The sequence below is a fragment of the Choloepus didactylus genome, chromosome 11, assembly GCF_015220235.1.
Source record: "Choloepus didactylus isolate mChoDid1 chromosome 11, mChoDid1.pri, whole genome shotgun sequence".
In the NCBI taxonomy this organism is placed as follows: domain Eukaryota; kingdom Metazoa; phylum Chordata; class Mammalia; order Pilosa; family Megalonychidae; genus Choloepus; species Choloepus didactylus.
The window spans coordinates 62,115,658-62,130,658 of NC_051317.1; the positions used below are offsets into that span (position 1 = coordinate 62,115,658).

Sequence of the window (15,001 nt, forward strand, 5' to 3'; positions counted from 1 at the left end):
AAAGCCAAAGGGAGAGGAGTCTGGAGCTGTTAGTCAGAGCAAATACAAGGAGGTAGAGATCACCATGTGGTTGGAGGCAGAGATGGAAGCCAAGTAACCCCAAGGACTGCAGCAAGAAAGCATGGCCTTGCCAGTACCTTGAAATTGGACCTCTGGCTTCTGAAACTGTGAGCCAATAAATGCTTGTTGTTTAAGCCAACCCATTGTGTGGTATTTGCTACAGCAACTTGCTTAAGACATTGTAGTTGCTCAGTAAAACCATTCATAGCCCACACTTGGACTTGGGGAAAATGACAATTCCCTGAGGGTTAGTGTTTTCACTGGGTATGTAAGTATTTAACTTCAAGTAACTTTTGAAAGCTTATACCAGCCTGTGGTAAATCTCTTCAGAAGTGAGTAGGCTGGAAAAACAAATAGATCTAGAAATACAGACCTCTTCCATAGAGATTAGCTTGTGTAGTATCAGGGACAGGGCTGCTAGGTGCCTGGGTTGAACTGGATATCCCAGAAAGTGGGCTTTATGAAATGGACTTTTCAAGTGGGTGTACATGGATGCATCAAATACATCTGGTATTTTAATGGAAATCAAATGGAAATCCTAGGTGGGGATGCTGAAGTTATGTTGGACCCTAAGGAAATGGGGAAGGAAGGAGTATATTTGCTCTAATGGCACATCTTACTGCCAAAACAAGGAAGAGGGCTGAAGAATAATTTAGTAAATTTAATATGGAGCAAATTTGGATAATTAAACAAATAGTCTGGATTGCTAGTGTAGGCAGGACCATTCTTGAAAGCACCAATTATCTCCTCAATACTTCTCAAAGAAGCCTAGGAGAAATTATGTGGGTGTCCTCTTTACATTTTGAATGCTAAGCATGGACTAAATAATAAGGGTAAAAAGCAAGTTCTAAATTTTTCAGAGCAAGATGTTTGTTTACTTGTGCAGATTAGGACTAAATAGGTTGTTTTAGGCAGGGAAGCCTGCTATTGCAGTGGGGTACAGAGAGTTAAATCACAAAAGCAGTTTCGAGTGTCTGGTTTTGCATCTTGACTTACTTGCTGTATAGGTAACCTCAGGTGAGTTACTTAACCTCCCTGTGTCTCAGCTTCCTTCTCTATAAGCTGGAGTGATAATAGTATCCACTGCATAGGGCTGTTGTGAGAATTAAATGTAGTTCAATGCCCATAAAGAACTTAAAATTTTGAGTGCCTCGGACGTAGTCTCACTCAGTAAATGTCAACTATCATCACCAGGTGCACTTAAGCAGAGTTTCTATGTACTGTTGGTTTAACCCCTAAGGACAAAAAACAATAAAAAAGACAACCAATGTAATGATTATTCAAACTGGTGATTTAGATAAGGGGTTTGCAAAAAGGGCCAGATGGTGAATATTTTCATCTTTGCAAGCCAGGTATCTGCTTTTGCTGCTCACCTGGGCAGTTGTGTGAAAGCAGTCGTTGATCCTACGTAAAAGAATAGGCATGGCTGTGTGCCAATAAGACTTTATTACAAAAATGGGGATAAAGCTTTATTTCTAAAAACAAGAGGTAAGTGGGATTTGGCCCTTGATTTAGATAATTGTATGCTGCCATTTTCCAGGTAGCTCTAGTTTCTGTAAACATTTTCTGTTTTCTGCCTGAAATTCTTCTACCCTATCTGCATGACTGCATTCCCCGATCACTCTATGTAGAGTACCCCCTTAAACACACACACACACACACACACACACACACACACACACAGTTTTCTTTATAGCTTATATCACAATCTTTATTATTTGGTATATTTATTCATTTACTTATTTGTTTTCATTGTCCTCTCCTCACAATGTAAATTTGAGGAGGGCAAGACTCTTATTCCCAAGGACTTCAGTGGTGACTAATCCACAGTAACAGGTCAATAAATATTTGTTAAATGAATATAAATAAAAGAATTATAGACCACAAAGAGCTGATACATTCTGATTGTTCAATATGCATAAATTAAGTCCTACTCTCAGTGAAACATATTTATGTATTCATTTATTTCTTAGAAAACTGCTTTTAACATGCCAAGCCTATAAAAAGAGTTTTCTTTCCAAAATACATGGGCCCAACCATGCTGTCTTTTTCTAGCTTTAATGGTTTACTTACTGCTGTTGATTGAAATCATGTGTTCTAGACACCTTTTGAATTCTCTCAGCTCTCTCATTCATTATTAAACCATTTCTATTTAAGGCACCTATTTCACATTCACTTTTGTCTTTATGTGATGTCACAGAACAAGTCTGAAAAAAAAATCAGCCCCTGAATCAGATGTTTCCATCTTTCTCATTGTTCTATGTTTAGGGTTTAGCATAGTGACTGGTGTACTGTAGGTACCTAATAAATACTTGTAAATGAGCAAATGAATGAGTCTTCATTGAGTAATTCTAGAATATTCTACAGTTGGTTTATGAGCAGAAGGGCAAAAACACAGGGCAAAACAGAGAAGAGTGTGATTTATGTGTGGTGTGGGCACCTGAAAGAAAATAGGAAATCAAATTTGCGATAATTTTGGCTTTGATTTTTGTAGCATTCTCAAAAGAGAGTCACGGTTCCAGGAATAAAAAAGAGCAATAGGAACACTGTGTCTCTCAAATTACCATATGCATATTATTTACCAGGATGATGAGGAAAGTAATGAATATATTAGGAGAATAGTGTTCATTCTCTTTGGATTTGTGATAAAATATCAGCCCTGTCAAATCACCCAGGAATGGATATGATGGGCTGTGGAAAGCCAGTTCTCATATCAGTCTGATCTAGCAGATACAGCAAATTGATTTCATAAACATATAATCCTGGTAACAGAGCACAGGCTCTCTCTGACAGCTCAAAAATACATGCTGATTATTATTTTTTTTCTGACACCTATTGCTGGAGCATCCAGTTGCCCTGAGGGTGATTTAATGAAAGAACAAAATGGAGACAAGAAGATAAAAGTATCTTCTCAGCATCTGCTTCCCCCGTTTGACAGAACACATGGCGTGAAAAAGCAAACGGCACCTAATTCATGTCAAGTGCACACCAAATGGTTGCCTTCTTTCCTGGTTAAGGGAAGAAGTTCCCACTCTACAAAGCTCTTAGAACCTTAGAGTTGGACGGAAACTTTGGAGGTTACCTATTTCTGCCAGTGTCCTATATAAGAGCCTTTTGGTGGTATGCCAAATATTACAGGACTTTTGAACTCTGCTTCAGCATTTTGCTTCCTCTATGCCCTTACACCACTTTGCATACACCACTGTTGTTGCATTATTGCAACTTAAAAAAATGTTCCTGTCTCTCCCATGATGAGCACTTTGAGGACAGGGGTCTTAATTCACCTTTGTATCTCGAAAACTTTGCAGAATGCCTGGCAGGCCCTCAACAAATGCTTGTTGACTGAGTGAAAGAATAGGTAAAAACTTAATACTTCAAAACAAAATCCATTCCTCTTAGGCAAAACCTGCTTATAATTGTGCCTAGGAGTCTCCCCTCTAGTACCTCTTTGTTGCTCAGATGTGGCCCTCTCTCTAACTAAGCCATCTTGGCCGGTGAAATCACTTCCCTCCCCACTAAGTGGGATCTGACTCCCAGGGGTGTAAATCTCCTTGGCAATGCAGGATATGACTCCCGGGGATGAATCTGGACCTGACTTCATGGGATTGAGAACATCTTCTTGACCAAGAGGGGGAAGCAAAATGAAATGAAATCAAGTTTCAGTGGCTGAGAGTTTCCAAATGGAGCCGAGAGATCACTCTGGTGGGCATTCTTATGCACTATATAGATAACCCTTTTTAGGTTTTAATGCATTGGAACAGCTAGAAGTAAATACCTGAAACTATCAAACTGCAACCCAGTAGCCTTGACTCTTGAAGATGATTGTATAGCAATGTAGCTTACAAGGGGTGACAGTGTGATTGTGAAAGGATTGTGGATCACACTCCCTTTATCCAGTGTATGTATGGATGAGTAGAAGAATAGGGACAAAAAATTAAGTGAAAAATAGGGTGGGGGGATGATTTGGGTGTTCTTTTTTACTTTTATTTTTTATTCCTATTTTTACTTTTTCTGGTACAAGGAAAATGCTCAAAAAATGGATTGGGGTGATGAATGCACAACTATATGATGGCACTGTGAACAACTGATTGTACACTTTGGATGACTGTATGGTATGTGAATATATCTCAATAAAATTGAATTAAAAAAATCCATTCCTCTTACATTTAAAACTTCTTTATAAAGCAGCGTAAGAAATATAATACCTTACATTTCTATTAATCAATGACTCCGGCAATTGGAGTTGAAGAAAATAAACAGTTAAGCCCCCACCACAGCACCCTCGTTATTTATATGGACCTTTATATACCAAAAATCAGACAGCATCCCCCAAATCTACATGCGATGAAAGCCTGGTAATGCTAGATGAACTCTTAACTGCTTTTAGCCAGAAAGGCATTATAAATTTGGGCTTTCATTGATATATATTTTATTAGTTTAAGCTTTATGCATTTCTAACTTACCAACTAAAGAGAAAAAGCATCAGTGAGCACCCAGATTTGTTTTCTCTCAATTTTGAAAGCAAATTTGGTCATCCTCAATGCTTAGTGTAGTTAGCTCACCATTGAGCGGGCTAGATGGTCCAGATACTTGAATTACAACTCTAAGGGAAGGTTTTGTAGCCAGGGCTACACATGAGCTCCAAACCGTTCTGAAATCTGTATGACTCTCTGGGTGGTTAAGGGGAAATGTTCAGCAATGAAGTAAAACAAGTAAAATGGAGAAAGGAAACAGTAGCTGTCCTGGGATGATGACTTCAGTACTCAGTTTTTTCCAACTTTAATTTATTCTAAGTACGACACATGTTGAATGAATATCTCAGGATAATAGTAATCAGAAGGAAGAGTGTGGGGGAGGAAGAGGAACCATGGCACAAACCAGTATGCTCAGTGGGAGCTTGGAGGCTGGGTTTCATACAGAAATACTATTCAAATTACAGCCAGTGCAGATGGTATTTGAAAGCTGTTGAGTGAAGAGAGATTTCCCCTGAAATTAGATCTCTGCTAATTACTCTAAGTACGAGTGTTCACAATAGACTGCATACAATTGCCTTGCTCTCTTGGTGGTGTGGACTGGTTGACAAAGAACATTCACAAATCCTAGAACAACTTCATTATGACCTTCAAATCCAGCATGATGGAATACTTACCATGCTAGACTTGCTGAGTCCCTGCCAGAGTCCAGTTCTATTGTACAACCAGTCAGTCAATGTATGCATTCAATGTGACATATGTTGACATAATTATGAACTATTTAGAAGGGACTATACTAGCCACCAGGCTTGGGGATGTTATGGGGGAAGGTATAGATGAAAGAAATGTGCCTCTTGACCTTAAGGAGCTCACAGGGTAGTGGGAAACAGATTCACAAACAAATCATTTGCAATACAGGGCTGTAAACATATTTGTGAGTATGTTTATCTTCTTCATAACATACAATTCCTGGTAATGTGCACATTGTTTTATACTTCTAAGAAGAGACACAACTAAAAAGAGGCCTTTTTAAAACACTATTATATTCGCTGTATGGGTGGTAACCTTATTTCCTAATTGAAGGTTGGGAGAATGCTTTACTGTCTCTGCCACATATGTGCCATCATTATAACTCCTCCTGAGAATATGAAGTCAAGAACACATGCCCAGGATGGGGCACCACACACACTCTCAGTTTAGAAATGTGGAACTTCAGTTCCCCTCTCTGCAGGAGAGGATGGAGGCATCAGAATTTCTAGGGTTGGAATAATGAACAATAACCCCATGCTTCTCTGAATCTAGTGCTTCTGCCAGCACAATTGTTTCGCTAACCAGGAAAAACAGATCAGGTTTTAGAAAATCCAGCTCATGCTCTTCGTGAGACCCCCTAGACTTTTCTGAAGCAAGATTTCTTTCACTCTCTAGGAGAAGAGGAAAGGAAGAGAGAAGTGGAGATGTACAACTGGCCTGGGGAAAAAGACAAAGTCTCCCCACCCCCCCGTGCACGTAACCCCTATCCTATCCCTAACCCTCTGGGGACTCAGAATGGGAATGGATGTGAGGAGAAGGGTAGGATGCTGAACTGAGCACCATCCCCTCCTTCCAACATTATCCCATCTGCCAAGCCACTAAAAGTCAGTCCCCTTTGTCCCACCATAGGCCAATGACTCCTCATATAATTTTACGTTTTGCAATTTGTTGTATCAACCCAGTGAGAAAATAAAGCAAAGACTGAATGCAGTAGTGGGGGAGGGGGACACAGCCACAGCTGTTTGGTTTGTGATTGGACACGCTCCTGGGACTCTCACTCTTGCTAATAATTGCTGTATCACTAAACTTGCACTGAAACTTACTGCTCCCTCCAGTAGCACTGCTCCCTCCAGTAGCTCTGCTCCCAAGTGTGCCTGAGCAATATCCTTGCTTTGTTTCTCCCCTCATTTCTGGAAGTATGACATGCCTTCTAAGGTTCACAGGAGTCTGCTAGCTTTCTCATTTCAGGAATTTATTAAACCACAGTTTAAAAACGCAGACTTCTTTCCTGTGTTAAAATTAAATGCATAAGGAGGAACCTAAGATTGTAGCTAGGTGAGACAGGGCAAAAAAACACCTCCGTGAAAAATACTAGATAAAAACCAGAAAGTGACCCAGAGCATTAGTTTTAGTGATGCACCAGCCGGACAAGGTCTGCTAATACACAGGGACTGTGCATTTGGTGGAACTGGGAGCCTGAATTCTGAAACAAGTAAGTGAGCTGGTTGAAAGTCCAGCGGCCATGCTGCAGTGTGGGGAAACTGTGGGTTGGCATTTGGAGACGGACTAGTTCTTTTTAAAAAAAAAAACAACCTGGGAGCAGCTGCAGATATGACAGAGAGAACCATGCAGTGAAGCATGGCAGGAGTGGGCTGTACCAATGCCTCAGTGTCTGGAGTGGAGGATAGCCCTTCCCATACCCACTGCTGATTGTCTCAGGGCCAGGGGGGCAGAGGGGAGCCAAAAGGAGAAAGAAACCATGCCCCTTGCAGCCATCTCACCAGAGGGTTGGGGATGCTCCTGCCCGGGGCTGGACCCACAGCCCAGAGCCGCACCAAGAAACCCAGTGTGACAAGGAGTGTTTCCTGCAGCACCGTGCACATGCCACAATATCAGCCACAGACAGTGGCCTTTAGTGCACCCACAGCTAATTGTCCTGGAGCTGGGAAGGCAGAGCTGTGAGAAAAGGGGGAAATTAACATGCCCGATTCAACCATCTTTACATAAGGCTGGGAACACTCCTGCACGGCCAGGCAGCCCAGGGCTTCCCTGGAGGGCTGGCACACACTTGTGACATGGCACAGCCTTCCCTTGGCAGAGGTCCTGGAAGAGCATGGCTGAGAAGGCGGACCCGCTTGGAAATCCCAGGAACCCTACGCCAATACCAAGGACTTGTGGGTCAGCGGCAGAGACAATCTGTGGCAAGACTGAAATGAACACTTAGACTCTTGCAACAGCCTTAAATCTCCGGGAACACTGGGGAGGTTTGATTATTAAAGCTGCCCTGTCTCCGTAACCACCCAGACACACGCCCCACATTCAGGGTAGACAGCACCAACAACACACCCAAACTTGGAGCACCAATTGAACCCCAGAAGAATCAGATCCCCATACACCACAAAGACAAAGTCAGGGAGAACTGACTTGAGGAGAATAGGTGACTCGTGGACGCCATCTGCTGTTTAGTTAGAGAAAGTGTATGCCACCAAGCTGTAGATCTGACAAATTAGAGATTGGTATTTTTTATAACCTGAAAGAAACCTATCAAGTAAAGCAAATGCCAAGAGGCCAAAAACAACAGAAAATCTTAAAGCATATGGTAAAACAAGATGATATGGAGAACCTAAACCCAAACACCCAAATTAAAAGATCAGAAGAGACACGGTATTTGGTGCAATTAGCCAAAGAACTAAAGACAAACAATGAGAGCATGGCACAGGATATAAAGGACATAAAGAAGACCCTAGAAGAGCATAAAGAAGAAATTGTTAGAGTAAATAAAAAAATAGAAGATTGTATGGGAATAAAAGAAACTGTTGGCCAAATTAAAAAGACTCTGGATGCTCATAATACAAGATTAGAGGAAGCTGAACAGTGACTCAGCATCCTTGAGGACCACAGAACATACAATGAAAGAACAAAAGAAAGAATGGGGAAAAATTGAAAAAATCGAAATGGATCTCAGGGATACAATAGGTAAAATAAAATGTCCAAATTTAAGACTCATTGGTGTCCCAGAAGGGGAAGAGAAGTATAAATGTCTAAAAGAGTAGTCAAATAAATTGTTGGGGGAAAACTTCCCAAACCTTCTACACAATATAAATACACAAAGCATAAATGCCTAGCGAACTCCAAACAGAATAAATCCAAATAAACCCACTCCAAGACGTATTCTGATCAGACTGTCAAATAATGAAGAGAAGGAGCAAGTTCTGAAAGCAGCAAGTGAAAAGCAATTCACCACACACAAAGGAAACAACATAAGACTAAGTAGTGACTACTCAGTGGCCACCATGAAGGCGAGAAGGCAGTGGCATGACATATTTAAAATTCTGAGAGAGAAAAATTTCCAACCAAGAATACTTTATCCAGCAAAACTCTCCTTCAAATTTGAGGGAGAGCTTAAATTTTTCACAGACAAACAAATGTTGAGAGATTTTGCTAATAAAAGACCTGCTCTACTTCAGATACTAAAGAGAGCCCTACTGTCAGAGAAACAAAGAAAGGAGAGTGAGATATCAAGAAATTTAAGAGATATATAGAACATTACATCCCAGGTCACTAGGGCACACATTTTTCTCTAGTGATCATAGATCTTTCTCCAGAATGGACCATATGCTGGGACGTAAAACAAGCCTCAATAAATTTTAAAATCCCTGACCACAATGGAATACAAACAGAAGTCAATAACCATCAGAAACTTGGAGAATTCACAAGCACCTGGAGGGTAAAAATGAGGGGGAGATGAAAACATTCCTGAATAATCAAAAGCTGAGGGACTTCATCACTAGTAGATCAGTCCTATAAGAAATGCTAAAGGGAGTTGAGCAGGCTGAAAGGAAGGGACACTAAACAATTGACTGAAACTACATGAAGAAATAAAGATTTCCAGTAAAGATCACATGGTAAATATAAATACCAATACTACTGTGTTTTTGATTTGTAACTCCACTATTTACTTCCTACAGGATCTATAATACATAAAGTGTAATGGTAAATCAGTGGTTTTGGACTCAACGCAAATATGTAATTTTTGACAAGAACTACATAAAGGTGGGGGAATGGAGGAGTACAGGAACATAGTTTATGTGTCCTATTGAAGTTAAGTTGGTATCAAAGGAAAACAAGATTGTTATAGATTAAAGAGGTTAAATTTAAGCCCTACAGTAAACAGAAAGAAAGTATCAGAGAATTTGACCATAGAGATGAAAAGTAGAGTATGGGTTACAAGAAGTGGGGGAAGGGGCAATGGAGAGTTAAGAAATGAATGTAGGGTTTCTGTTTTGGGTGAAGGGAAATTTCTAGTAATGGATGGTGGGAAGGTGATAGCATTGCAACATTCTAAATGTGATTAATCCCACTAATGGAATGCTAGGAAGGGGTTGGAATGGGAAGATTTAGGCTGTATATATGTTTCCACAATGGGAAAAAAAAAAAAGTCTAAATAGATAACAATTAAATGCCAAGAATGATCCTGGATGGGATCTGAGGATGGAGGAGAGGAGGCTCAAAGGGACACAGATGGGACATAGGAAAAAAAAAAAAGGAAATATAGATTGTAAGCTTTGTATCAATGTTGAATTTCTTGAACTTCTTAGCTGCGCTTAATGGGATTGCATAAAAGAATGTTCTCATTCACGGGAAATGTATATGTGAATTATATTGTTTGTTCAAGGATGTGTGCAGCTTGCTCTCATATATTCAGAAGACAGAGCAATAGATGATGGATGATAGGGAGGGAGGTAGGGAGGGAAAGAGAGAAATGGTGGTGGGTCAGGATGTTAAAGTTGGTGGATCGGGGTATCAGGGGAGGGGGTCGGGGTATGCTGGAGTTCTGTGTATGGGGTTTGTATTGTTTTTGCAACTGTTCCTGTAAGTTTGAATTTATTTCAAAATAAAATTTAAAAAAAAGAAATTAAATGCATAGAAAGTTCAACCATTTTTCACTCAAAGTAGATGTTGACAATCAGAGAATTTATGTCTTGGGAGGCAGAGTTTAACTGGAGGCTTTAACGGTCATGGGATGTATGATAGCTAAAAGCTATGATTTTGTGATGTGGTCAGGGTTAGTCGGAAAAAAATGCTTTTGTAAAAATCAGGGCTGAATAAAAGGGGAGAGGACGAATCCCAAACCAGGGGAGGCAAACTTGAAACAACCATAATTTAAAAGAATCAGAATATAGAAGAGATTAAAAGTACTATTCACTTCCTAAAAAGGAATCTTGGTTTATATTTGGACATACATATTTTCATGCTCAAAAAGGAACAGATAATGAAATGTAACCAAAAAAAAAAAAAAATGACAAGGATTTGTCAAGTACATAAGGCACTTCTTATGGAACAAAATGGGTAACAAGATTGTCACAGGGTGGGACTGTCATTGAATTTACTATGGTGGAATTGGAGGAAAATTGCTCTTAAAACTTCATAAGAACAATATGAAAAATGTATTTATATTTATAATACAGTCAGGGAAACAACAGAGAATTAATTATGGATTTAATGTTCTGAGTCATTTTTGAATGGAATGAACTCTGACAGGTGTTTTGGCTACAATCTCTGAAAATATGACACCAATTAAGCTGGATTATTCTATAACCCATCTACCTAAATATTTGAAAGTGTTTTTTTCTTTAGAACAGTTATTTTGACCTTAATTATCTAGAAAATTGCTTTAATTACTACTTCGCTTTTTTGGGTCAACTATTCCATACATATCAACAAAGAATATCCTAACCACACAATTTGAGTTGCACTTGCAGATGTGGGGTTTTTAAGAATTAGTGATGTTCAAGTGTGTGTGATGCCAATAAAAAGGAGTAGAAGGTTTGGATCCTATCTTCTCTTGAGGGAAAAATATGGCTTAATATTATCCAGGGTAGATAGCCACTGCTTGCTGAAAATTACCACGTGAGCTGAGAAGGGGTAAAGATGGTATAGAGTGGCTTTGAGGCTGGGCAGATTTAGGGAAGGATTCCAGCCCAGTGTCACTGGTGATTGGTCATGTGAACTTGGACAAGCTTTTAATCATAGTGAGGTTTGGGTCTTTCACTAGTAAAACAGGAATAACAAGATTTACCTGATAGGGTAGTCGTAAGGATTAAATGAGCACCTGGCTCTTAGTACATGCCAATGAATATTAGTTGCTTGAATTCTCTCACAGAAGGGAGACATCTTAGAAGTCATTTAGTTCAAACCGTGATTTTATAAGAGACAATTTTTTCATTAACATTTACAGGAATAAGATATTGCCAATAAGGGAAATCTTAGTTTCAAATAATAAAAAAAAAAGACTTATATGTACTTAAGCATGGAAAAGAAACAAATGAAAGGTGCCATGTATGTTTGAGGGTTTTAAAAGTATACATACATGCAGGAGTTTTAAAAATGCAAGACTTATATATACATATACTTCATTATGAATATAGGTATGTTATACGTATATTCAGAATTATTTCATTTTTGAGGAACTGTTAGCCTCAAAAGTTTTAGAAGAAGGCAAAAAGATGGCCTTGAAAAGTATAGCTTTGGGCTGTAAAACAGTGCTTTGGACTCCAATGCACCAAATAAGTGAAGATAGTAATCTTTATTTATCACAGTGTAATTACAATTCTTGGAAATGAAAATGTTGAGTTGCCTGGTGACTCTCCCTTTTAGCAAAATCACTATCCAGCTTGGTATACATATGACCCTAAAAGACCTGAGATTTCATTATTGTGGGAGGTAAAGTTATCATCGGAATAGCTATTATCAGCTCTGCCTGTGGTTTTGATAGTATTTCTCCTTATTCCTTCTGGTACTCCAGATCTGAGTGCTAACTGGTTTGACCTACTTTGGAAGACTTAAAGAAGCCATGTTGATTTAGCAAATAAAAACCTAAATAATAATGTGATAAATGCCCAGTTTTCACCCAGCCTGCACATGTAATACTGGCATAAACTAGTAGAACATCATCAAGTTTCTTATACAGTTTCTGAGAAGTGTCTTTCCATTGTGGGTGTACCTCAAAAGGTAGGGATGTCTGGACTTGGGATCTCTGGGCTTAGTATCTCTGATTATAATTTTGCCATCTATATATTTATTTAAATACATCTAGAAGGCATACATTTAAATTCACATCATATTCATATTGTGTACCTTCAATGAGTTTCATATTTTGTATTTACTTTTTTTAAACTCAGTTTTATTGAGATATATTCACATATTATACAATCATCTGTGCTGTACAATTATCTGTTCACAGTACTATCATATTGTTGTGCATTTATCACCCCACTCTATTTTTTGAACATTTTCCTTATACCAGAAAAAGTAAAAATAAGAATAAAAAATAAAAGTAAAAAAGAACACCCAAATCATCCCCCTTCCCACCCTATTTTTAATTTAGTTTTTGTCCCCATTTTTCTACTCATCCATTCATACACTAAAGGGAGTGTGATCCATAAGGCTTTCACAATCACTCTGTCACTGCTTGTAAGCTACATAGTTATACAATCATCTTCAAGAGTCAAGGCTACGGGGTTGCAATTTGATAGTTTCAGGTTGTATTTCCTTTTTATTTACTTTTAAATGAGAACTTGTCCCAAGCTCTCAATAATTTAGAAATTTTCAAAGGCAGATTCCATAGCATGATTTATTGCATGGACAAACCAAGGGTAAGAGTGAAGTCATCCAGGAAGACAGCTACACAGCCAAACACATGGTATCCTTGCTTCAGTCTACCATAGAGGCCATTTCTTCTTCATTCTTTCTCACCAGGGAGTAAGGATTGTTCTGTGGTTTTTCCATCAGAAATACAATTTTCTCACTGAAGACTGAAATGCAACCTGGATGCAAACAGAGCTCCCGTGGTTTTCATTTCTTTCATTGATAAAATATAGCTATCGATCAGCTCTGCTATTGGAAAACAGGAGCCTTCTGGCCAGACTTATCCACTGGTTTGCAGCCTTGATATCTAAATTTTCTTTAAAGCAACAACAAATGGAATAGTACTGTCAGACTAATGATGCATGTTAATCCTAAACTGGAATTAATTTATTATACAATTAATTGTCATGGTATTGTTTAATTAATAGTCCTCATCTGAATTTTCTGCAAACACAGCTGCGTCCGTAAGTCTGTCATAAAATAAAGGCCTGAAAAGGTGGGGATAGATTGGAATGAATACTGAAAGGCAGTTTTGACTGACACTAGTTTATGAAAACCATGAAGTCAATGAGAAGAAGGAATGGACAAAGGCTTATTTCATATTCCATGGAGGAAATAGTGCATTTCAGGAGATGAGACTTTTTTTTCTCCCACAATAATCAGTGAGAAAACAACTGAAATTTCAATTGGTTTTCTGCCTTTTAGGGTGGCTGCATTTCTTCCAGATACTAGCTACTAATGTCTTGCACATAACAGGCATTTAAAACTTATTTGTTGGATGGATAAAGGGTGCATGAACTGATCTGACAAAATACAAAATTCACCACTGAAGGGAATTGCAAGGTTTCACTGCACAGGTAAAGGTTTCTAAGGCTGTGGTAAACATTATTGCCATTTACCATCATTTCCCGTTCTCCTTTCTTTCTGGGCACACAAGTGGGCCATGCTTGCTTGCTCCACTGAATTTAGGCATGGTTCAAAAGCTGGCTTTGGCCAATGAAATGAGAGCAGAATTGCCTTATGTGCCTTCAAGATGGTGGTGTCTGAGAGCCAATGTACGATTTTCCATGCTCACTTCCCCTGCAGCAGTGGTTGCAGAATCATGAGTTGATATGGAGAAGCCATAGATGGAAGCATCAGCTTGGATTGATGAGCCAACACAGGAGGAAAGCAGCTCTGGAGAACTGCCTGATCCACAGCAGATTTTGTCTGAGCAAGAAATAAACCCTTGTTGCTACGAGCCAAAATAGGGCAGATGGCATATTCCAAAGTTGACCAAGATGGCCAATAACATCTCCCATCCCACAAGTTCTCCTTCATTGTGAATTTGCCACTCCTCCATCAAGGGATGGAGTCTAATTCCTCTCCCTTTGATCTGCATGAGGAAGTGACGCTGTGTGATGGACAAGCCTGGGTCAGGAGAGGCCATGAAACTTCTTCCTGGTTCTCTTGGAACATCCACTCTATTGGCACACTTGCTCTCTGCATGCTCCTTCTCAGAGCCCACTCCTCATAGAGACCAAGCCCCACAGAGAGATCGCATGTAGGTGCTCTCGTCAAGAGCAACTGTGAGTCTTTCAAACTATGTGCCAAACACATGAGTAAAGAACCTTTCAGCACCAAGTCATTTGTGTGTTCCCAGCTGAGGCCATAGAACATTACAGAGCAAATACAAGACATCTCCAATGTATCATGTCCAAATTGAACCACAGAATCTGTGAACATAAATAAGATGACTGTTGTTTAACCATACCACTGTGTGAACATTTGTTATGAAGCAACTGATAACAACTGGAAGACACTGATGGAGTTTGTTTCACCACATCATAACCTAGCCTATCCTAATACAAAAGGTCCTCCTGCCTCACACACAGGAATTTGAAAAGCATAAATAATAAAGTAAAATGAAAAATACTACGTGCAATTTTGGGAGTAGTTACCACAGATGATTTGGTAGATGTTACCACCATCCTAGGAAAGTCATACAGGTTAATCTGTGTCATCCATTCTCCTTTAAACTACATTCCCACTATCTCATTCATGCCCACAGTAATATGTATGCAATGTTTTGT

The 15,001-nt window shown here is 39.3% G+C and overlaps 1 protein-coding gene across 1 annotated transcript in view; it reads right to left on the reverse strand.

Annotated features, from left to right (window-relative positions):
- Positions 1 to 15,001, reverse strand: part of PRLR (prolactin receptor) — a 170,433-nt gene that overhangs the window by 68,619 nt on the left and 86,813 nt on the right. The gene's annotated exons all lie outside the window — the stretch shown is intronic.